This window comes from Rhinolophus ferrumequinum, chromosome 28 (genome assembly GCF_004115265.2).
Source record: "Rhinolophus ferrumequinum isolate MPI-CBG mRhiFer1 chromosome 28, mRhiFer1_v1.p, whole genome shotgun sequence".
In the NCBI taxonomy this organism is placed as follows: Eukaryota; Metazoa; Chordata; class Mammalia; order Chiroptera; family Rhinolophidae; genus Rhinolophus; species Rhinolophus ferrumequinum.
In genome coordinates, this window is record NC_046311.1 from 11,821,481 (window position 1) to 11,842,426 (window position 20,946).

The 20,946-nt window shown below is 44.2% G+C and overlaps 1 protein-coding gene across 10 annotated transcripts in view; it reads left to right on the top strand.

Moving 5' to 3' along the window:
* The first annotated feature begins 9,355 nt into the window (after window positions 1–9,355).
* MEF2A (myocyte enhancer factor 2A) overlaps window positions 9,356–20,946 on the top strand; it is a 114,769-nt gene continuing 103,178 nt past the window's right edge. For 2 of the 10 annotated variants that reach the window (XM_033100031.1, XM_033100035.1), the window contains exon 1: window positions 10,083–10,447. The gene's annotated coding sequence lies outside the window, so the exon portion shown is untranslated. Of the gene's footprint in view, window positions 9,596–10,072; window positions 10,448–10,890; window positions 11,030–11,654; window positions 11,851–20,946 lie in introns of those variants that run through there. The other 8 variants (XM_033100032.1, XM_033100034.1, XM_033100039.1 and 5 more) reach the window with 8 other exon arrangements.

Consider the following 20,946-nt stretch of genomic DNA (forward strand, 5'->3'; position numbering starts at 1 on the left):
CTCTGCTGTACTTTACATCCCTGTGACTGTTTTGTAACTACCAATTTGTACTTTTTATTCCCTTCACATTTTGCACCCAGCTCCCCAACCGCCGTCCCCACTGACTGCCATCAGTTTGTTCTGTGTATCCAGGAGTCTGTTTCAGTCTTGTTTGTTCGTTTTTCTTGTTATTTAGATTCCACAAATCAAGGAGATCATTTGGTATTTGTCTTTCTGTGTCTGACTTATTTCACTTAGCATAATGTTCTCTAGGTCCATCCATGTTTTCACAAATGGTAAGATTTCATTCTTTTTTATGGCCGAGTATATATTCCTTTCTATATATGTACCACAATTTCTTTATCCAATTGTCTATTGGTGGAGACTTAGGTTGCTTCCACATCTTGGCTGTTGTAAATAACGCTGCAATGAACATAGGGGTACATATATCTTTTCGAATTAGTGTTTTGGATTTCTTTGGATAAATACCTGGAATTTCTGGGTCAGAAGGCAAAAATTCTATTTTTAATTTTTTGAGGAACCTCCATCCTGTTTTCCATAGTGGCTGCACCAATTTGCAATCCCACCGAGGGTTCCCTTTTCTCCACATACTTGCCAACACTTATTTGCTGATATATTGACAATGGCCATTCTGACAGGTGTGAGGTGATACCTCATTGTAGTTTTAATTTGCATTTTCTTGATGATTAGTGAGTTGAGCATCTTTTCATATGTCTATTGGCATCTGTATGTCCTCTTTGGAGAAATGTCTATTCAGGTCCTCTGCCCATTTTTTAAATTGGATTGTTTGGGGGTTTTTTGGTGTTGAGTAGTATGAGTTCTTTATAAATTTTGGATATTAACCCCTTATCGGATGTATTGTTGACAAATACCTTGTTGAAGAATTTTTTGATGAATCTCTGCAGCTTTTTGTTTGTCTGTTTGTTTTGGCAAGCTGAGTCCAACTCATCCACGTGGCTGGAAACTGCAAATGATTTTCAAGGAGAGGACTCAGCCCCATGAAACCGTTTGCTTAATTCTCACAACGTGCCGAAGCATGACTTCTGGACAGGCTTTCTGCATTCCTGCAGATATGTATATGATAAATACTTTGTTATCATTTTTTGTGGCGTTCACCATCGTCATGCTGAGAGGTGCTGTCTGCTTTAATCTATGTGCCGAAGTACAGATATAAATTATCAAATAAAGTCAAGACAAGGATCAGGCCTCATAAAAATCTTGCCTACAGCATGTACCAAAAAAGTCAGTTGTGCCAAGGCTACGCAAGCCAAGTAAAGCCAGGGGTTGTGAAACTGCTCAGCAGAGGTTGAAATTTCTGACAAAAACAGGGACCTCATTGAAAATGTAAGCCCCAAACTGAAGCCTCATTTTTTAAAAAAGGTCATTTTGATACTTTGCTAATGTGAACATTGAAAACCATGGTTTCTGACCTCCAGTATTTCCTTCCTCTGTAAAGCCGAGGATAAAATAGATTTTCCGTTTGCGGATTTTCTGGGTTGGTCACTTTGGCTCTAACTTAAAACCAAGTTTTCAAGTGGTTGCATCAGACCAGAATGTTCCACATTTTGCCTTTGCCTGATCGAAGACAAAGATCCATTCTTTCATTCAGGGAACATTTATTGGAAGCCTACTATGTGTCAGGTCCTCGGCTAGACTCTGGCAAAGGTGCTAATGAGTAAGACGCCAGGCCTGCTAGCCAGACCTCATATTAAAGAGGGTCATCTGAGAAGAGAGGCTGGGAGCCAGGGACGTGGAGAAGCCAGTGTGCCTGGAGGCCCCCAGGACCTACCAGCGGGCGCTCTCTGCGTTTATCATACTGGTTAGGGCTGCAATGAACCAGTGCAAATGTCTCTGGCCACTCTTAGAAAAGCAACTGAAGTGTGTGTCTGATCACTTCTTATTCACTCCGGCAGTGCAGAGGGGACCCTGCCCTAAATCATACGAGATGATTGACACATGACACCTGACACTAGACAGATGAGACTGTCAGCAGTTTATTAGTCACATACGCTCACAGCCTGGGGGAGGAGGACATCGAGTGCCCTGCCGGGCCTCATGGGGTTGCAGTCGGCAGCAGGAGTGAACCAGCAAGAGCTGGGGGGGAAGGCTTTGCAGTAACAGGAGGGTGAGATGGCCCCTGGTTCCTGCAGGGGAATGTGATGTGCTTGTTTGAATCATTGTGTGGGCTGGTGGGGACATGGAACTTATTAGGTTTGGACCACAGGGTGGATGTAGCTGGTCTGGGTGAGAGGGAAACTAGCTGGGGGCGGGTGTGTGTGTATGTCTGCGGAACTCATGGGTAAGACTGTGCGACCCTGTGAGGGTCAGAGATATCCAGGCAGCACGTCGAGTGCCACACCTTACAATATATTCTGTTAGGTTGTTGTTTTTAAATAATGTTACATTTAACTATAAAAAAATTTTTAATTTTATTAAATTTATTGCATTGGTTAGTAAAGTTACATAGGTTTCAAGCGTACATTTCTATACTACATCATCTGTATATTGCATTTTGAGCTCACCACCCAGAGTCAGTGCTCCTTCCATCACCATAGATTTGATCCCTTTTACTCTCATCTACCCTTCTGGGTCTCTTTTCTATCAGGAGCCTGTGGTTAGTATTAAGTAGAGACCACATTTCTGCCACTCATACAGTCTGACTACAAGCAATGCCGGAACTGCAAATACCCCTGAGTCTTTTAGGCAAACAAGCCAATAAGTTCTCCCTCTTTTAATTCTTGACTTAATTTGGTTTGACTTAGGTTCCTGTCCCTTGCAGCTAAAGAAACTGCTGGTAGACTAACAGAGTTGCCACATTTGCCCCTTTTGAACAGGAAGGGGGCAGTTGGTACAAACACACAGCCCTTTAATCCATTGCTTTTTCACTGTTTTTCCACACAGGTAATGACAACCCTCCAGTGGCTGAACCCCATGCCCCCCAACTAGCCACACTTGTTTTCCTTTTGTTTTTTGAACAAAACAAGCTCAGTCCCACCTCGGGAACTTTGTTCTTCCCTCTGCGTTGAGACACTCTTCCCTAGGTCTTCATCTGTCCAACTCCTTTTGTCCCCAATTTAAATGTCACTACCTCAGAGAAGCCCTCCCTGAACCCCTAGCTAAGTAAGGCACCCACTCACTTTCCCTCCCGATCTCGTGTTATTTTTCTCCTACGCCCTTATCACCATCTGACGTGTTCTTGTTTATAAATTTTTTATCGTCTGTGTAACCCCGTGACTACAAGCTTCATGAGAACGTCGATCTTCTCTGTATTCCCAGCGCTCAGAACAGTCCCTGGAACACTCTATGGCCCCAGTAGAAGTTGGTGGAATGAATCAATAAACAACCACACGTGTAACTACCACTCGTGTAGGTACCTGTAGATTATGTACGTGCTTTATGTGGATTACTCAATCCTCAAAATAACCTCAAGGAAAAATTATTATTATCTTATGGGTAGGAGAATTGAGGTTTGGAGAAATTGAGCAACTTGCCCAAATGTACACACCTGGAAAATGGGAGCGGTGTGATTTAAACAAAGGACCAGCAGACTCCCACATTGGTGGTCTTGTCTTTTCAGTGACTCCAAGATTTGTCTCAAATTTCAACATTCTTAAATTCTAATAGATAAAATATTCTCGCTAGATCCTAAGTACCAATTTGGGAGTGATTTGTATAATGTAACCATCACACAGAGAACTGACCATTCTATGTGATTTTAGGGACACCTAGGCCCAGACGAGGTCTAAATGGGTGCCCGAAAAGACATGCCAAGGGTGGGTGATGTGGGCGATGTATTTTGAAAGAAATTATGGTGGGGGCACTAGGACAGTTCCAGCCTTTAGAAGAAATATCGGTGAGAAAAATGCACAGGCAAAGAGGACAATAGAGAGAGATCATGGTTTCATGTTTCGTGGTTTCATAGATACGTGTGGGACTGGGGGAATATGTGAAATGCAGCCCCTCTTTAGATGGGACACAAAAAGTGAAAAGAAAATATACTCAAGGTTTGGAACTACTATAATTAACATGTGAATGTATTGTTGGTTGTGGAGAGAATCCCAAAGTCTGAATAAAGTGTGCAGAAGAAAAAATTACGACCTAACAAAAATGACAACATATAATAGAAATTGAAAGACTTATTTGAAGTTCGAGTGTATAAAACATCCAGCTGTCAAGGATTCAGTTTCTTACATTTTTAAAGTTTATTTAATCTTCATGTAGACTTTGACATGTAAGAATACAAACTGAGCAAAGGAAAGATCTTTCATCTCCTTCTCTGAATTCATCCTTTTCATGATCGGGCATTCAAGAATAACAGCCTGTGTGATATTCAAATAAGAAAAGTGAAAACAACATTTTTAATGCTCGAAAAAAGAAATAATAGGCAACGTTAGAAGTTATAGATGTGTGTGTCACATTCTGATGTTTAAGAATAGTCACGTGGGGAATATGGACCCGATTGAAGAGTGCAGTAACTAGAAACATTTAGTTATTTTCAGTGGTTTTCCCTCCCTTCAATTCAGAACCTTGGCCACCTCAAAACACTCATACTTACAACGTTTTACCAATAGTTTTAATATTACCCAATTTGAATTTGAACATACTATTGTCATATATTGTAAAAATGTTTATAGCAGTTGTATGAACTTCATCGGATGCTTATGACTGGGGAGTTGAGTATAGAATACTAAAATTCTTTATCACTTAAAATTTTATCTTGAAATTCTTTTCGACTTGCCAAAAGTGGCAACATAGCACAGAGAATTCACTCAGCTTTCTGAAAGGTCATCTTACATGAGGACAGTCCAATCATCAAAACCCGGAAATTAACACTGATGTAACACTATTAAGTAAACTATAGACCTTATTTGAATTTCAACAGAATCCAATTTTGTGTTTAGCTGTCCGGTCTCCTTGGTCTCCTCCAATCTGTGACAGTTCCTTAGTCTTTCCTTGTCTCTCATGGTCTGGATACTTTTGATGAGTACTGGTCAGTTATTTTGTAGAACGTCCCTCAAATTGGGTTTGTCTGATGTTGTCTCAGGATTAGCTTCAGCTGATACATTTTTAGCAGGAAGACCAAAGAAAGGATGTGCCCTTCTCATTGCATGATATCCTGGGGTACATGGTATCCATATACTTTATTATGGTGATGCTGGCTTTGTCCATTTGGTCAAAGTACTGTCTGCTGGGTTTCTCTCTCGTAAAGTGACTATTTTCTCTTTGTAATTAACAAATACCTTGTAAGGAGTTACTTTGAGATTGTGCAGTTGTCCTGTTTCTCATCATTTCTTTGCCGACTAATTGTTGCATCCATTGATATTTCTTGCCTGCAACAGTTATTAACTATGGTATTTATCTAATGGTGATGTTTGCATTGCCCTCAATTCCATTTTTCAACTGGAATTCTCCTGGAAGCAAGATCTGTAATTTCTCTCCCATTTATTTATTCATTCAATGATTTATCAGTACGGAATCATGGATATTTATTTAATTCTGTGGGTTATAACCCAATACTAACATTATTTGTCTTGTTCAAATTGTTCCAACTTTGGTCACTGGTAGCTCTTTCAGGTTGGCCACATGTCTCCTTGACGTGTCGTCATCATTTTTCAAGGACTTCCTTGCTTTTTGGCACCATAAGTTTATCTAGTTGTTGTTGTTGTTGTTGTTTTTCCTTTCCCAGTTCTGGAATCAACCATTACTTCAAGGAGCCCTGGTCCCTTTTATTGGAAAATGGCACTTAGATCTGGGTGTTTTTCATGGACTTGCCAAAGAAAAGGAACGCACAAAAGGACTCTCTCTTACACATGTACATTAATGATTTAACTTCTAAAGAACTTACGATGTACAGTACAAAGTGGATTATGTTTTTACTTTTCTGCTTAATTTAAAATGTGGAATTTTCTGAAACATTTACAAGTCATAAGATCAGATTTACAAGTAAGTAACCTTATAAGTAGATGTAGTTTCTCTTATATGTGGTATTTCTCAACCAGACACAAGTCCTTACACCCAGTTAAATTTGGAGAATTCACTAATTTGGGGTAACACTTAATTTTTCAATCAATTAATTTTTTTTAACAATTAATTAATTAATTTTTAACAATTAATTTTTCACTCAATTTTTCAATTGTTTACACTCATATAAGATTGAAACATTGTGGGGACAGAGCCAGGAGAGCAGTTTCCAGGCTCTCGGCCTCACGTGGAAGGGTGCTGGCTCGGGTAGTAGATGGCCGTCAGTTGTGACTAGTTTGCCATCAGCTGTAACCGTTTAGCCATTAGCCACTAATATAACTGCCATGGCTGCGCTAGGGGGTTGGTTGGTTGGCAGAAAAGCAGCCAGCGGGTTGCGCATCATGTGGCTCCTGCTTCCTGTGTCTCCATCCCAGCCGCCAGCGAGACTATAGTGGTATGAACCCCCATCCATGGCTCCGTGGGTGTTCCTTTTTGGCCTCACCATATCCTGCGTTCTTGTGCTGGGAGCAGGAGCTGAGACCCTGCATAACAGGAATCATGAAAAATATGTATTGAGACACTTAGCCTGGCCCACTCCATATTTAGTAATTACCACCTTGTATAAGTATTGGGAACACAGATTGAACATGGCATGGTATGATTCCTATGTTTGAGCAGCTCACAAGTTAAAACCTTTTCCGGGCTCTTTTTTTACCCCAATCACGTACTTGTTTGAGTTTTCCCTGGTAAACTTAATTTTTCCTTTTATGAATCCATTCCCTTTACTGTTCCTCCCTCTCATTGTCGTATTTCTGCTCCCTAAGTCATTTCCCTTTTCCTCCAGGCCATATACCCCATCTTCAAAATTCTGCTTAAATTTCTCCTCTTTCAAAAAACCCTCCCTAATTTGTCGAGTTTTATCTACCGTGTTTCCCCGAAAATAAGACTTATATTAATTTTTCCTCCAAAAGATGCATTAGGGCTTCTGTTCAGGGGATGTCATCCTGAAAATTCATGCTAGGGTGTATTTTCCGGTTAGGTCTTATTTTTGGGGAAACACAGTAGTTGTATCTTTTTTCAACCCCACAGGGCGAAGGCTATGTTGTCCCACAGGCATTGCAAATTCAATGTGAGCAGATGTAATTCATCAGACTGCTCTCATCCAGCCCCATCCATCTCATCTTCCTCCAGTGTTCTCCACTAATGCTGCTATTATCCACCCAGGAGCCCAAACCAGAAGCCTGGGGAGGCGGCTGGGACTCTTACTGTCCCTAACCCCAGATTCAATGATTAGCAAGCAGGTCAATTCTACCTTCTAATTATTCCTATGTTTCGCTCCTGCTTTCTCTTTACCATCAGGTAACTGTCTTCATTCAGGTCCTGTTTCTTCCTTATCTCACTTACCATCTGTCTTAATTGGGTCCTCTGAAAAGCAGACCTCGAAACAAGGATTTTGGTGCAGGTATTTTATTTGGGAGGTGATCCTAGGAAGTGCTGTGAGGGAGTGGGGAAGCGAGATAGGGGAAGGGAGGAGAGAATAAAAAGTGTGCAAATGAGTGGAGAGTGGATGCCACCGAGGGCAAGTGGGGGGACAATCCACTTGGACACCCCCCCACCCCCCAGACTTACGGGAACAATGCCTCTGAATTCTCTTTCTGAGGCATGAGGAAGCTGGGGTAGTATCTACTGACCTGAGCCCTCTCCTGGGGCCAGAGCGTGTCCTCGACAGAGACACAGGAAGTTATCAACATGGGTGGAGGCAGTCTGGGGAGTTGTTGAAGTGTGTGGGGGTGCAGTTCTGACAGCAGTGGCTACCTCATGAGAACCTCCTGACTGTCTTGCCTCGTCTTGCTCGCTGCCACCCACCCCCAACTTCTGCCCTAAGTATGCTTGGAAAATACCTAATAGATCAAGCTTTTTACCTGCTTACAATCTGATCTGTCAGTGGCTTCCCACTGCTTTCCGAAAGAAAGCCAAGTGGCCTGGCTGGATGTGTTAAGGCTCTTTACAATCTCATTCCCGACCACTCTTCCAGGCTCTTCTCCCACCGCTTCCCACCACTTGTTCCTCTCTGAGCACCCGAAGGTGAAGACACCAGAGTTCAGGTATGTTTTCAAGATCTGAACTGTGAGGACATTAGTTACAAATAAGAATGATTATGTTTTGCTAATGGATTTTACAATAGCTGTGCTCTCGAATTCTCAAGCTTACTCTTCCTTCCTTCCTACCACTCCCTGCAATTCTTAGACAAGTGCTTTGACACGCAGGGGATGCGGGGTGGGGGAGAGGTGCTCTCTTAGGGGATGCAAACGCTCTTCATTTCTGCTTTGGCTGGACTCTGCCTGGCTTCCTTGAGTGACCGATTGCATGTGAACGGGTAGGGGGTGGTCACTCTGAGCTGTCTTCTGTGCCCCAAGAGTCAGCGTTTGCAAGGGTGGGAGATGGAGTGGAGAAAACCTCTTTTGGAACGGTCTGTTCTCATTGCCCCTCTTCTCCTTCCAGGGTGAAGGGCTGGTGGGAATGAGGGAGTCAATCCTCACTGTCTCCCCACCTCAGACCCTGGGCTTTGAAAGAAAAGTGTCAAACTTATTTTCCTGGAGCAGAGAAGCCAAATCAAGCTGGCTCTGCAGCTTCTGGCAGATTAGAAAGCATGCATTTCCACATGACTTGCTGAGTTACACCAAATTTTAATGTGTTTTAAAAACCTCCCTGAGTCCCTGCTGCTGGCTCCTCTGACACTGACATTTGGGGGTGAGGGTGTGTGTGGGGGGGAGAGGGCGAGCTCTGAGCAGAACTCCAGGTTTATTTTCCAGTGTATGGTGTTTATGCGCAGCTTTTGAGTTGGGTTTTTCCCAGCACATTGCCTCCTCCTTGAGGGAGGAAGCCCGGGAGCCTCCAGCTTCCTTTGTAACTTCCCAGTTCCCCTGCCCACAGCCTGTATGTCTGTCTGCTCACCACTGGAATCACTTTGGTTTAAAGTGCGATGGGGCCGAAATTGCTCCTTTTTAAATGAAAATCTGTATTTGGCTTTGTGTCCATTGCATAGGAGGTGCAGATGTAGGCAGTGTGGCCCTAGACACTCTGCAGAGGTGAGCCGCCTGCAGGATGCCAGGACCAACAATGGCTCACCTCGTAACGACCGCCCTGGCCAGAAACCAATAACCCCAGAAAACAGAACAGCTGTCCCCAGCACCTCGCCTGTCCACCTCTCAGGAAAGGCCGAGTGGTTAGGAGTTCAAACCCTCAGTGCCCTCCTCTGAAGCTCCGTGACCTCAAAAGGTCACTTGAGCAGTTCAGCTTCCCGTTCCTAGTCTGTAAAATGGGAACAGAAACCGAATCTCCTTGGCGGCGACGTCGTGCGGCATGCAGGCGCGGTACTAGTGTGCAGAAGGTTGGGCGCAGAGCTTCGCGCTCAGGGCGCACGAGCTGCATATGCCTGTGAGTCACTGGCTCTTACTAATAGTCAAGAGTAGAGGGTCGCGTGTCTCAGGACGTGGGGAGCGTGGCTGGCCAGCCCCAAAGGGGTCGCATGCCTCCCAGGCCCCTTCAGGTCCTCCTCTGTCCGGGCCAGGGGCCGGGGTACCATCGTGATTGCTCCATGAGGATGCCCTGGCGGCCGCCCAGGTGCGCACAGGTACGGCCTTGACCACAAGGAGGGCGCGGGCGTGGCGTGGCGTGGCGTGGCGAGGTCCGGGAGGCCAAGTGTGCCCCGAGAGGGGCGCGTGGCCCCGACCCCGCTGGCCCGGTAGGGGGCGTCTGGGCCCTCCCGAAGGAAACCGCCCGGCACCTGGAGACCCCCGACCTGGCGCGCCCCGGAGCCCCGATCTGCCCCGAGCCGCCCCGACCCCACGGGATGGTCAGGGAGGCAGCGTCCGGGGAGGCGTGGGCGGCGGGCGACGCCACCAGGCCGCCCCGCCCTGGGAGGTGCTCCGGCCTCCTCAAGTGACCGCATCCCTCGCAGGAGCACAGGGTCCTTCAGCGGGAAGCGAGCTCCAGCCCGTAGCCCGGCGCCAAACCGCCGTCAGCTCCTTCCTGTGCCGGATGATCCATCTCCTCACCCACCCGGAAAAACATAGTCCACCCCGCACGTCCTTGCGGAGCGGCGCTCACTTGCCATCAGGGTGCCTCCCTTAGCCTGCACCCTGGTCTTTCCCATCCCAAGGCCTCCAGGGCCCCCCCAGGGGCTACAGTAGCTCTGAAAAGAAACCTCACGGCAGAAACGGGCGGGGGAGCCGAGGGGAAAGGACGGAAAGGCGAGGCCGGCGGAGGGACACCGAGGCCCGCGGCGCGGTGCGCATGCGCGCGGGCAGCAACGAGTTCCGGTCTGGCCGGGGCCCGTCTCCTAAAAATAGCCCCGGTGTGGGGATCCGTGCGCGGATGTCCCGGCGAGTCCCGGGCTGAAGGAGGCGTCTCCGGGCGGCGCGGAGCGCTGGTGGCGGCCCGGAGCTGCAGCGTGTGTGCGCCCGCCAGCTACGCCGGGGACCCGGTGAGGGCCGCAGGCGGCGGGGCTTGGGCCGCAGGGCCGGTGGGGCCAGAGCGGGGTGGCCGATCGGCGAGGGGGCCGGGGGGCGCTGAGGTGGGGGGGCGGCGCGACCGAGGAGGGGAGCCCGCGGGGCTCCGGGGACACCAGGACAGGGCGGCGTCCGGCTGGCAGGAGGCCGGGGTCCCCGGCGATCAGCGGTGGGGTGCGGGGAGGCGGGCAGGGGTGGTGGTGTTAGGGTCCACGCCAGGGGGCGAGGGGCGAGGCGCCCCGGAGGTGGGGGCGGGGTGCCCGGAGGGCGGGCCCGGGGTCTGACGGGTGTCGCGGGGCCGGCGGAGGGAGGCAGGGCAGTGGGGGAGCCTCCCCGGGCGCACGCGGCGTCGGGTGCTGGGGGGCGGTGGTGGACGTCACCTCCTTGAAAGTTGACGGAGTTCCCTGGGGGCCCAGAGCTTCTCCGGGGCGGAACCCCCAGGGCCCTGCATCTGGCGCTGAGGCCGGGGTCTCCTTGAAGGGATTGACCCCCCAGTGCGGGGGGCGTTCTGCGCTCTTGGACTTGAAGAAGTTCCCCCACTTCTGCTTTGGGAGAAGGTTGGTCGAATGGGGCGGACGCTTGGGTCCGAACTCGCCGTGTGTGTAAATGTCAGTGGCGGGGTCGGTCTTTGGGGCGGGCCGGCGGGGAGGGGGGTGGTGGCCGGGGCACCTACGGGTGCGGACACCGGACCCTGCGTGGGAACGTTGCGGGGGCAGCAGGGGCTGCGGAGGGGACCGCTCGCTGCCCCCCGGATCTCCAAGTAGATCCCGGCTCGCAGGGAAGATTTTGTGTGATGGAAACTTTGCCTTTTAGTTCAATATCATCTGTCTTGGAACAGAGAGGATTGAATTAGTAGGGGACACAGTACATACAACTTTGGAAAAGGTGAGCATTTCTGAATGAGGAAAACAATTTATTTTTTCCCCCCGTGAAAGTGTAGACTTGCAGGGTGATTCCCGAGATAAGAAGCGAGCCTCTTGTCCTGGTCCAGCAGCGAACCGGGTGTAGAGGGAGGAATGGCAGCATAGGGTTAACCTGCATTTTAGTTTACATTTACAATGAGATTGGGATTCCAGTAAATGTGATATGTCAGAGAGGCCTGCGCTGATGTGGTCATTATATATGTGTTTTAAAGCCAAGATTGTCTAAAATTTTTCAAGATTTTTTTTTTTTTTTTTAAAGCTGGCATGTTTCCCTTGGGTCTTGTATCTGTGTGAAGAGAAGGTTTCTCTAAAGCTGTGACGAGGTGTACATTACACAAGAGTACTTTCCCTTTAAGAATCCAGCTGTGCTGTTTTGGCAATTGCCAAGTACTCCAGTTGTCAGTTTTAAAATCTGTTACCTTGGCAGTACTTGAACAAGTCAGTCTGTGGAAAAGGTAAACAAAATAGCTTAAAAAAATTTTTTATTTTGCAAACGCAAAAATGGCATTTATTTTAAAAATATGAATTGAGGAAGTGAAGATAAAATAACTCTTGAGCTACTTACTGCTTTTGTATGTCCATTTTTTTGGTTTTGGGTTTATTTTGGGGGGGGATATATTTTTGGAGGATTTAGTCTTTACTGTTATTTAACTGTATGGTAACTTTTGTTTTAGGAAAAAGTCAAAATGTTTTCACTGACGTGGATGCCAATTTTAGTGAGACTTTATATATATGAAATGTAATGAACACATGTTAGGTGTCATATAAAATATTAATATTAGTTTGTGCTATACGATGATACACTAACTGATTCTGGAATCACTTTCCATTCTCAGGGAGCATTGTAAAAAGTTGTGATAATTGTGTTATAATGAAAATACTCTGAAGAGCTAAAGTGGATTTAAATACTTTGTGTAGACTGTCTTTAGATTAACAATTCTTTTGTAAGATTGTTTCCAATGGAAACTTAATTACTAGAGCAGTCAAGATTGTGACTAGGGCCCTGCCTAAAAAAATCTGCTTTTCTGTTTCATCTAATTCACACTATTATATATGTATAAAGCTATGGTTTTATTCACATTGGAACACAGGTGATAAAATTATATTTAATTCAAATTACTTCCCAGAAAAAGTTTTAAAAAAATTAAACTGTTGAGGGGAATAAGTGGTAGGGGTTGTTCAGTGGAAGGAAATTAGCTCATTTGGGCTCAGAAATAATAATTGTAATGTCACCATGTTGAATTATGGTTGGAGAATAACCTCCTTCCATATTGTTACAGTTTTTACAGTTCCTTAATAGGTGTATGTGTGACAAAGATTGTTTTTTGTAAATGCAATTGGAAATAGTCTTTTAAAGATGTTGAGTTGTTTTGAGTGCCTTTATTTTCTCGAAACGGTAACATTATAGCTTTGTATTTTCCATTTAGAGTGCTGTGCAGGTTAATATTAATTTTATTGTTCAAGCAGTAGCAACGTCATTCATTAATTATTTGGTTTCCAAGAGAAATATTCAAGTGTATTCCAGGTGGTTAAGTAATTATGGAAATGTTTATTAGAACATGATTTTGAAGTTTGAGATATTTTGATTAAATCTTTTTAGTAGATTTGTGTTTTGATTTAGGAGGAGGCAGCTGTAGGCAAATTTGTTATTGGGAGTGGCATGCTTGTCAGTCAGGTTTTGGACAGCCACCTTTTTTTCCTTCCTTTGCTGTTTTTGGTAAGAGGAATTTAGTGTAACACACGATGATGGTTCTGGATTGTCTGTGGGCATTTCTCATTCTGTTCTGTAATCAGACCATAGCCCCATTTTTTGTTTTGGAGCATACATATATACTCAATGGTACATAAGAATGTTACAGAGTCTAGCTGAAGTTTTATGATTACTGATGAGGCAGTGAAAAGGCTGCTTTGTGGATTGAAAATGATCGGTATTGCTTTTTTTCTAGATTAGAAAGAAAATCTGTGAATGTTCTTAGTACATGGAGAAGTGAGTGCCCTGTCAGTGTTTTAAGTAGTAAGAGAAGTATGAATATGGAAAATCAAATCACTTTCAGTTAGATAAGTTCCTGTAAAAGAACTCTTTCACATGTGCTGATTTGCAAGTCCTCATAAAGGAAGGCTTTTGACTGTCATCAGACCTTGGGACAGATCTCAGCTCTGCCACTGACAAAGTTATGAGGCGTCTTCTGTAAGATGGAAGGAATTGCACTACCTGCCCCTTGGAATTGTTAGAATTCAGTGAAATTGTGGGTGTGAAAGTTTCTAGCACCCTGCCTGGGGCATATTGTCTCATCTCTCTTCATCCCTTCCTCCTATGGAGATTGAATAGGTGCTCTGCCTAGTACCTGTATGTCTAGTGTCTGTGACCAAAGGGCTTCAAATAATGTATAAAAACCGGAGAACGTGCGTATATTTGTTTGGGGTGCAATATCTCAGCATCGTCAGTTCATTGTCAGGTTATACATAACATGTTTAGTTGGCTGTTCTACATTAGGTTTTTGATCTGCAACCATTGTTTGATTCTCACCTCCATAATCTCCCCAAATATTAAAAAAAAACACGTTAGAATTAAACATAAGTGTTTCCCCTATTCTTCAGGGAAATATGTCCTTTAGGAATTATCTGTGGGCGTTGTCTTCAAGATACAGTAATTAAAATTTGAAATTAGAAAACTTTTTTTATAATATACCTGGACTAACTATATTTTAAAAATAGCTTTTCTTTAGTAGGTGATCTGTAATTGTTTACACTTAATTTTTCACCAGCTCTGTGGAACTAAATGATTTGATCTGGGTCTGCTTTATCTGTGTACTCCATAATATATGGACCCTGTGTCCAGTTTATTATAATTGAGTGTAGACTTATTTGTTGATAAGCCTCATGTATAGCATGTGATGTATATTGGCACACATTTAATAAACCCTATAATTTTATATAGTTGTTTGCTATTTACCGAATAATTATATTTACTGAATTTAATTGATATTTGTTGAACTTAATATTTTATTTAATATCAGATTATCTTAGTAATTACTTGAGTGACATCGTAAACATGTAAGCTAGAAATTAGGTGGTTTGTGGGGTGGAAAACCAATGTGTGAACATTAGTGTATGAGAGCAGGTAATTTACTTCTGCAGTTTAATAATTGATGATACTGGAAGCGTGAGGAATTACTAACATAGGTGAAAAACACATGCTAGTCAGTCAGGATTCTAATACACATCACCCAAGGCACATCATTTGATGGTTGTCTTGAATCAATACTAATTTCATTTTCTTCCTTATACAGAAATACACACTTGACAAACTTAAATTCAATCTTCAATAAAGTTGTGTGTGTTGAGAAATATTTTGGTAGTGGGTGGTAAATTTCTACTGCATGAACTGGACCCATTTCCTGGGTCATTTTTGTTACGAGCAGCAGATGCAGGCTGACTTGGCTTAGTTTGAGGTATGATTTGTGACCCTTTGGAACAAGGAATACTCTTTGTTCAACCTGGTAAGATAACCTGTAGCTGTGAGCTTATTGCAACAAGGCTTTCTTGCATTGGCTGATACTGTGTTTGCCTGTCTTGCTTCTTGTCCCCACCCGTAGCAGTCCAGTTTTTACATAGAGACTGGAATTCTATTTCTAAAACTCAGATCTAAATGTCATTCTTCTTTTAAGAAAAACTTTGAAGGCATAGGAAATCCATAGAGAGGTTGGCCTCTAAAATCCGACAGCCTTAGAATACCCACTCTGGCACTTTGTATTCTTTGGCAAGTTCTCAATCTTCTTGAAGCTCAGTGTATAGCATAGTGTTTCTAATGTTATTTATTTCATAGCGTTGTTGAGAGGATTCAATGAGATGTGTATTCTCAAGCCTTTTGCTTGGTACCTGAAATGCAATACATTTTGTTCCCTACCACTACTACCATTACTACTCTGGCGATTGCTGTTATTTTAGTCCTGGTTCACTTTATAATATGATTCTGTCCTGTCTTTCCAGGCTCATCGTCAGCCACTGCCCTTCAATGTCTGTGACCCACTTTGGGCCAGCTGTTGGCTCTTCCCTGCAAAGGCCGTGTACGCTGATGACTACCACTTTTATTTTTCTAACCCAGAATTTTCCCTGAGCTTGATACCCATTTGGAAATCTAGTTGGAATTTCAAGCCTAATATTAGCCATATGACTAAAATATAGCCGTTTATTCTTCTCCCCCAACCTTCTTCCTCCTCTCTACCCCCAAACCCTGGTGTCTCTGGCGGCTTTCTCCATCTCAGGAAACGGCAGTACTTGAGCCAAGCGCTGAAGATAACGTTCTGGATGCTTTTCTTTTCTCTCAAATCCATCCACACGTTCTGTTGTACCTTCAGGATTTATCTCGAGCCTTCCACCCCTCAGCGGTCACTGCCACCTCTTTTTTGCAAGGCGCTGTTATTTCGTGCATGAATCACTGGAGTAGTTTCCTAACTGGTCTTCTCGTTTCTTTCCTTGCTCCTCACAAGTTTTTATCACACAGCAGCCCCAGGGATAATTCCAAGAGCTAAATCATGTCATGTCTCTACTTAAAAATCTCCCAATGACTTCCCATTCCTGTTGAAATAAAGCTTGTACTCCTTTCCATGACCGGATGGCCCCGAATGACTGATCGTTCTTCCCCTCATTCAATAGGTGCCAGCCACACCGACCCCTCGGTGTTCTTTGAAGTCTCTGTCCTTATTTTAGGGTCTCTCGCACTTTTTGTGATACCTGCGTGAGATCGCTGTGGCCGAACCCCTAGGCACGTGGCCCAGCTCTGACTTCCTCACTGGGATCACCCCGTTTCGTGTTGTGCCTCATTAATTACATTCTCACACACCTGGTGTGTTTTCTTTAAGGTACTTATTGTAATGTGTACACGTCCTGATCCATCCGTGTACACGCTTACTGATTGCTTATTTATGGTCTTCCTCTGTTCCCTGAACGTAAGTTCATGACGGCAGAGGCCGTGTCTGTCTTGGTAGCTGTAGCTCCAGGCATTAGCCCACTTCTGGCTCATGGAAGATAGTAAATATTTGAATGAATGCCTGCATCTTTGTTCATGTTTTAGCCAGGAAGTGGGATGCTCCCTTGCCCATATACGCATTGAACTACTTGTCCCTTAACTTGTAGCTCAGGTGTCATCTGTGATACCAGTTTTAATCATTAGACAAAGTTTTTCTCCCTCGCCCGCTTTTGACACACGCACACTCTGTAGAGGAAATGCCATTTTAGAATATTTGGAGTACTGTAATTGATTCTCTTCTGCTGGGCCGAGTTGCTGGTTGCTGCTTGCTCTTTTTGTATGCATAGTACCCGCCCGTCTAGAAAGGTATATGGTGAATAAGCAAGAAATGCCGAAGTTTTCCTAATCACCCAAAATAACCAACCGCAAACTAATTTTCCCAGCCTGCCTTTGACAATCATGAAGGTGCTTTCCAGGCTATAAAAGACTACCTTACAAATTTGTATGCGTATCAACATAGTGTCTGTCATCAGCATTCTGGGTCAGGGCAGGAACCCCAGAGCTGCTCAGCTCAAGTGGCATTTCCTGTTATTCCATGTGGCTTTCTTGCCGGGCCTCGTAGCCATCTTGTCTGAGGGCTGTATTTCCAGTTTAGAAATGCATATCCCTGTAAAAACTGTGTTAGAAATGATGCTTAGTTGCTAGTTGCTCCTTATGATCCGGCATCCCCTTCATTCCCTCCCTCCAGCTTCTGCAGCAAATTTGATGTTATTTCAGAAAGGTTGGGGGGAGGAGACTCCACAATTTAACATAGTATACATGAAATACAATACTAAGTCAACTGGATTGCTAACAAAGATTTATCAAAGAGCTTTTGTGGCCAGCGTTAGGGACCTAACCACGATTCGTAATAGTGAAACTCATCCCACGTTCTAAACAGCTGACTTCCAAGTAGGCTTTGGAACATATCCCCTTTGCAAGTTGGGGACAACTTTAGCAAAGTGTTTACTTTGCTATTGAGAACCTTTTTCTGAATGGTGTTAAAGTTAATTTGACATGGATTATGAAGGGAAAGGAAGAGAAGAATCTGGGAGCTAAGATTTTGTTTTGCAGAAATGGCTCCGTTTCCCCAAAGTAAAGTTTTAGTATTGGCAACAGTTTTTTTTTTTAACTTTTTTTGTTTTGAAAAAAACCTTAGAGAAAAGTTAACAAGAATAGTGCAGTGAACACCCATTCAGCCAGATGCACTGAAATTGTTAACATTTGGCACCTGGGCTTCATTATTCTTTGTATTTGCAGAGTGGCCCCACAGTCTGGAAACAGATATTACTATTTTATTGCCAGGTTGAAGCTCCTCGATTACGTCGTCTTCGGGAGTCTGCCAAAGATACAAGTTTGCTCAATGCAAGTCAGAGGCATATCAGCCGAGGCAGAAAATCACAGGTGCATGCAAGGTGGAAGTGCTGTGTCAATGAACTGTGTACTTTGCTAACAAGCAAACCACATGTTAAACATAAAATGTCATCGAACATACCATGTATGGTAATGTAACAGCAGGAATCCACGCTGTAGGTCTCCCTTTCCCTTCTCTCCTGCCTCCTCTTTGTTTCCTCTTTTTCTTCCTATTACAATTACTGTTGTTGAACCATGTGAGAGGACATTGAACACATCGTGATGCTTTACCCTTAAATGCTTCAGCTGATATCTCCTAAGAACAAAGACTCGTTCTTACATAACCATAGTACGATGGATTCGAGAAATTTATTGATAATGTAACATATAGTTTATGTTGGAATCTCTGCAGTTGTGCCCGTGATATCCTTTAATAGCATTTTTTTCCTCATCCAGCATTACCCACTGCATTTTGATCATCACATCTCTTGTCTCCTTTAACCTGGAACAGTCCTGCGATCTTTTTTTTTCTTTTTCCTGCCTTGAATCATTTTGAAGAGTGTGGGCCATTTGTTTTGTAGGACATCCACCAGTTTGCGTCTGTCATGTTGCTTCTTTGTTGTTAGATTCAGGTTATGCATTTTTGGCAGAAATGCCACGGAAGTGGTGATAATATACTCAGTGTACTCGTATCACATCAGGAGGCCGGGTAATGTCAGTTTGACCCATTGCTGGTGATGTTTACCTGGTCACTGTTTGCCTGCCTGTTTTCCCCATAAAAAAGTTACTATTGTCGTTTTTGTTATTATTGAATAATTGCGGGGGATTCTTTGAGACTGTGTAAATATTCTGTCCTCAAAATGTTCACATAATGGTTTTAGCATTCATTGATGATTCTTGCCCAAATAGTTATTTCTACAATCTCAGATGGTGATTTTCTGACTATTATTCCTTCTACATTTAGTAGTTGGCATTTTATTCTATTGTAAAGAAGAGCTTGTTCTTCTCGTTTGCTTATTTATTACCAATATAATGCATAGATTTTTTTTATTAAGTAGGTTGTGCTTTATTACCTGTTAGTACATTATTCATTTTGGTGTTCCACATTAACGCAGATTTGGTCAGTGGGTGCTTCTTCAACTTAACTCGTTGATTTTTTTTTGATATGTTCCTATCATTTTGGGGGCACTTCCTTCTTTTGGGACAATAAGATATTGCGGACTCATCTTCTGCTTTTCCTGCTGCTGTCCTAGAACCAGCCATTTCTTTACTGAGTCCTGGTTTCTTTTATTGGGTGAGAGTATTTAGAAACCAAGAATGGGGCAGAAGGTGTGCTCCTTGACACTGGAGTTGCATTGTTTTAGAGCCCGTTCAGCGGATCAAGCTGAGAAGGTTTGAGTTTATGCTGATTCCTCAGGCAGTAGATTGTAGTTTCCCTTACATTCCTGAAACGCCTTAGAAGAAAGTCTTTTCCTTTGAAAGTGTTAACAATTCAAGTGGCTCCTTTCCCTTCATTTTCCTATGTAATCCTGTAATGGTTGGGTCTTGTTGTCCAAAACAGATTGAAAGTTTTTTGGGTGTAGGAATCCTGTTTTATATCTCTTTGTATATTCAGTGAATATGTTCCATCGTGTCTCGAGCATAGTTGATACCATATGTTGTTTCTGTTGTCGTCGTGTAATGACTCATTATCTTTATTATTCTTATGCCATAATTCAATATTCTTGTTATAACAGTTTAGGTAATTTGGTGGACTGTTTGAATTGGTGATTCATTTGTTCTGTTTTTTAATAATGTTCCTATTCTAGAAGAAATGAAAAACTTTAGAGTTTTTCAACTTCAAAATTTAAACACCTAATTCCTGAGATGAAAGTCTGTACTTAAAGATCTTGGCGTTGTTGTTTTATTCTTCAGCAAGTAATAACCCTTCTTGGCATCACTTTAATTACAGAATGAGATGATATCTAGATCCTTTGTAACTTTACATGCTTTATACCTAATTAACATTGAATCGTTGATGAAAGTGAAATGAAGTGCCACCCAGTATAGTGGGAGGAATATTGTATTCCTGAGCCAGGAGTCACTGGGTTTTCTGCTTTGTAAGCATTGTGTTCCTTTGGTGGTGTGTTTCCCAGTTGGGTCTTCATTTGTTACCATGTTTGTTGGGTCCACTGGGCTGGGTGGTGAGGCACGCCAGCGAACAGGCCTGGCTTTCCCAGTCGGACGCGAGTATGGCAGATACACGTTTACAGTCCACTTTGCTACGTGTTCAGTGTGGACAGTGCCCAGTGCTCTAGGAACACATAGGAGGGGTGAGTAACCCAGTTTCCGGGAGGCAGGAAAAGTGATCCCAGAGGCAGGGGCACCTTCAATTGAGGTTGAAGCCTGTAGCGTGACTAGGGCTTATCCTTGTGAGGAACAAGCATTGTGTTTACAAGCGCTTTATAAGCACGAGATCCACTCAGTGAGCTTGAATTGCTTAGAGACACTCAGGTACTGTGGGTGGGTCAGGCAGGGCCAGAGAGGGCAGGCCCCAGAGCACTCGTGGAGAAAGATGGGGCTGAGGAGGTAAATGGGGCCCGTTTGTGAAGCGCTTTTAAGCTGTTATGTTGAGGAACTGTTATTATCCTGGGGAAAATGGAAGCCTCTGAAGCCCGGGAGGGGAGTCGTAAGAATAGATAATCCTGATTGCGCTGTGGAGAGTTCTTTGGAGACAGTTAAAGCTGGTGGGCAGGGAGAGCGATTAGGAGGGTGTCACAGCAAATGAGTTAAAAGGGGTAGGGTGGCCTGGACGACAGCAGTGGGGTGAGGACTGAAAAAATAGGTGGGTTTGACAGAGACATAGGAGGTCGAGGGAAAGGACTCAGTGATGGAGGGAGGCCACGTGGAAAGGGAAAGAGAAAGAGGTGTGTGGCGTGGGCTGTGGAGGCGCGAGGGGCCAGTTGGTGCCAGTGCCAGGGATGATCAAGCGGGGTGCCAGAGGGGGAGGTGTCATTTACTGTCAGAGGGGGAGCAGGCCCCAGGATTTGGCCATGAGATGGGTATTTGAAAGGGAGTGGAAGTGAAGCTGTGCGGTGGCAGGGAACTGAGAGGATTTATCTACAAAAAGCGGAAGGCAAGTCTTGGTATTAACTCGTGCTTTCCTTGTCTTTGTGAGGGGTTCCGGTCATTATTTTTTAGAATGTCTTTC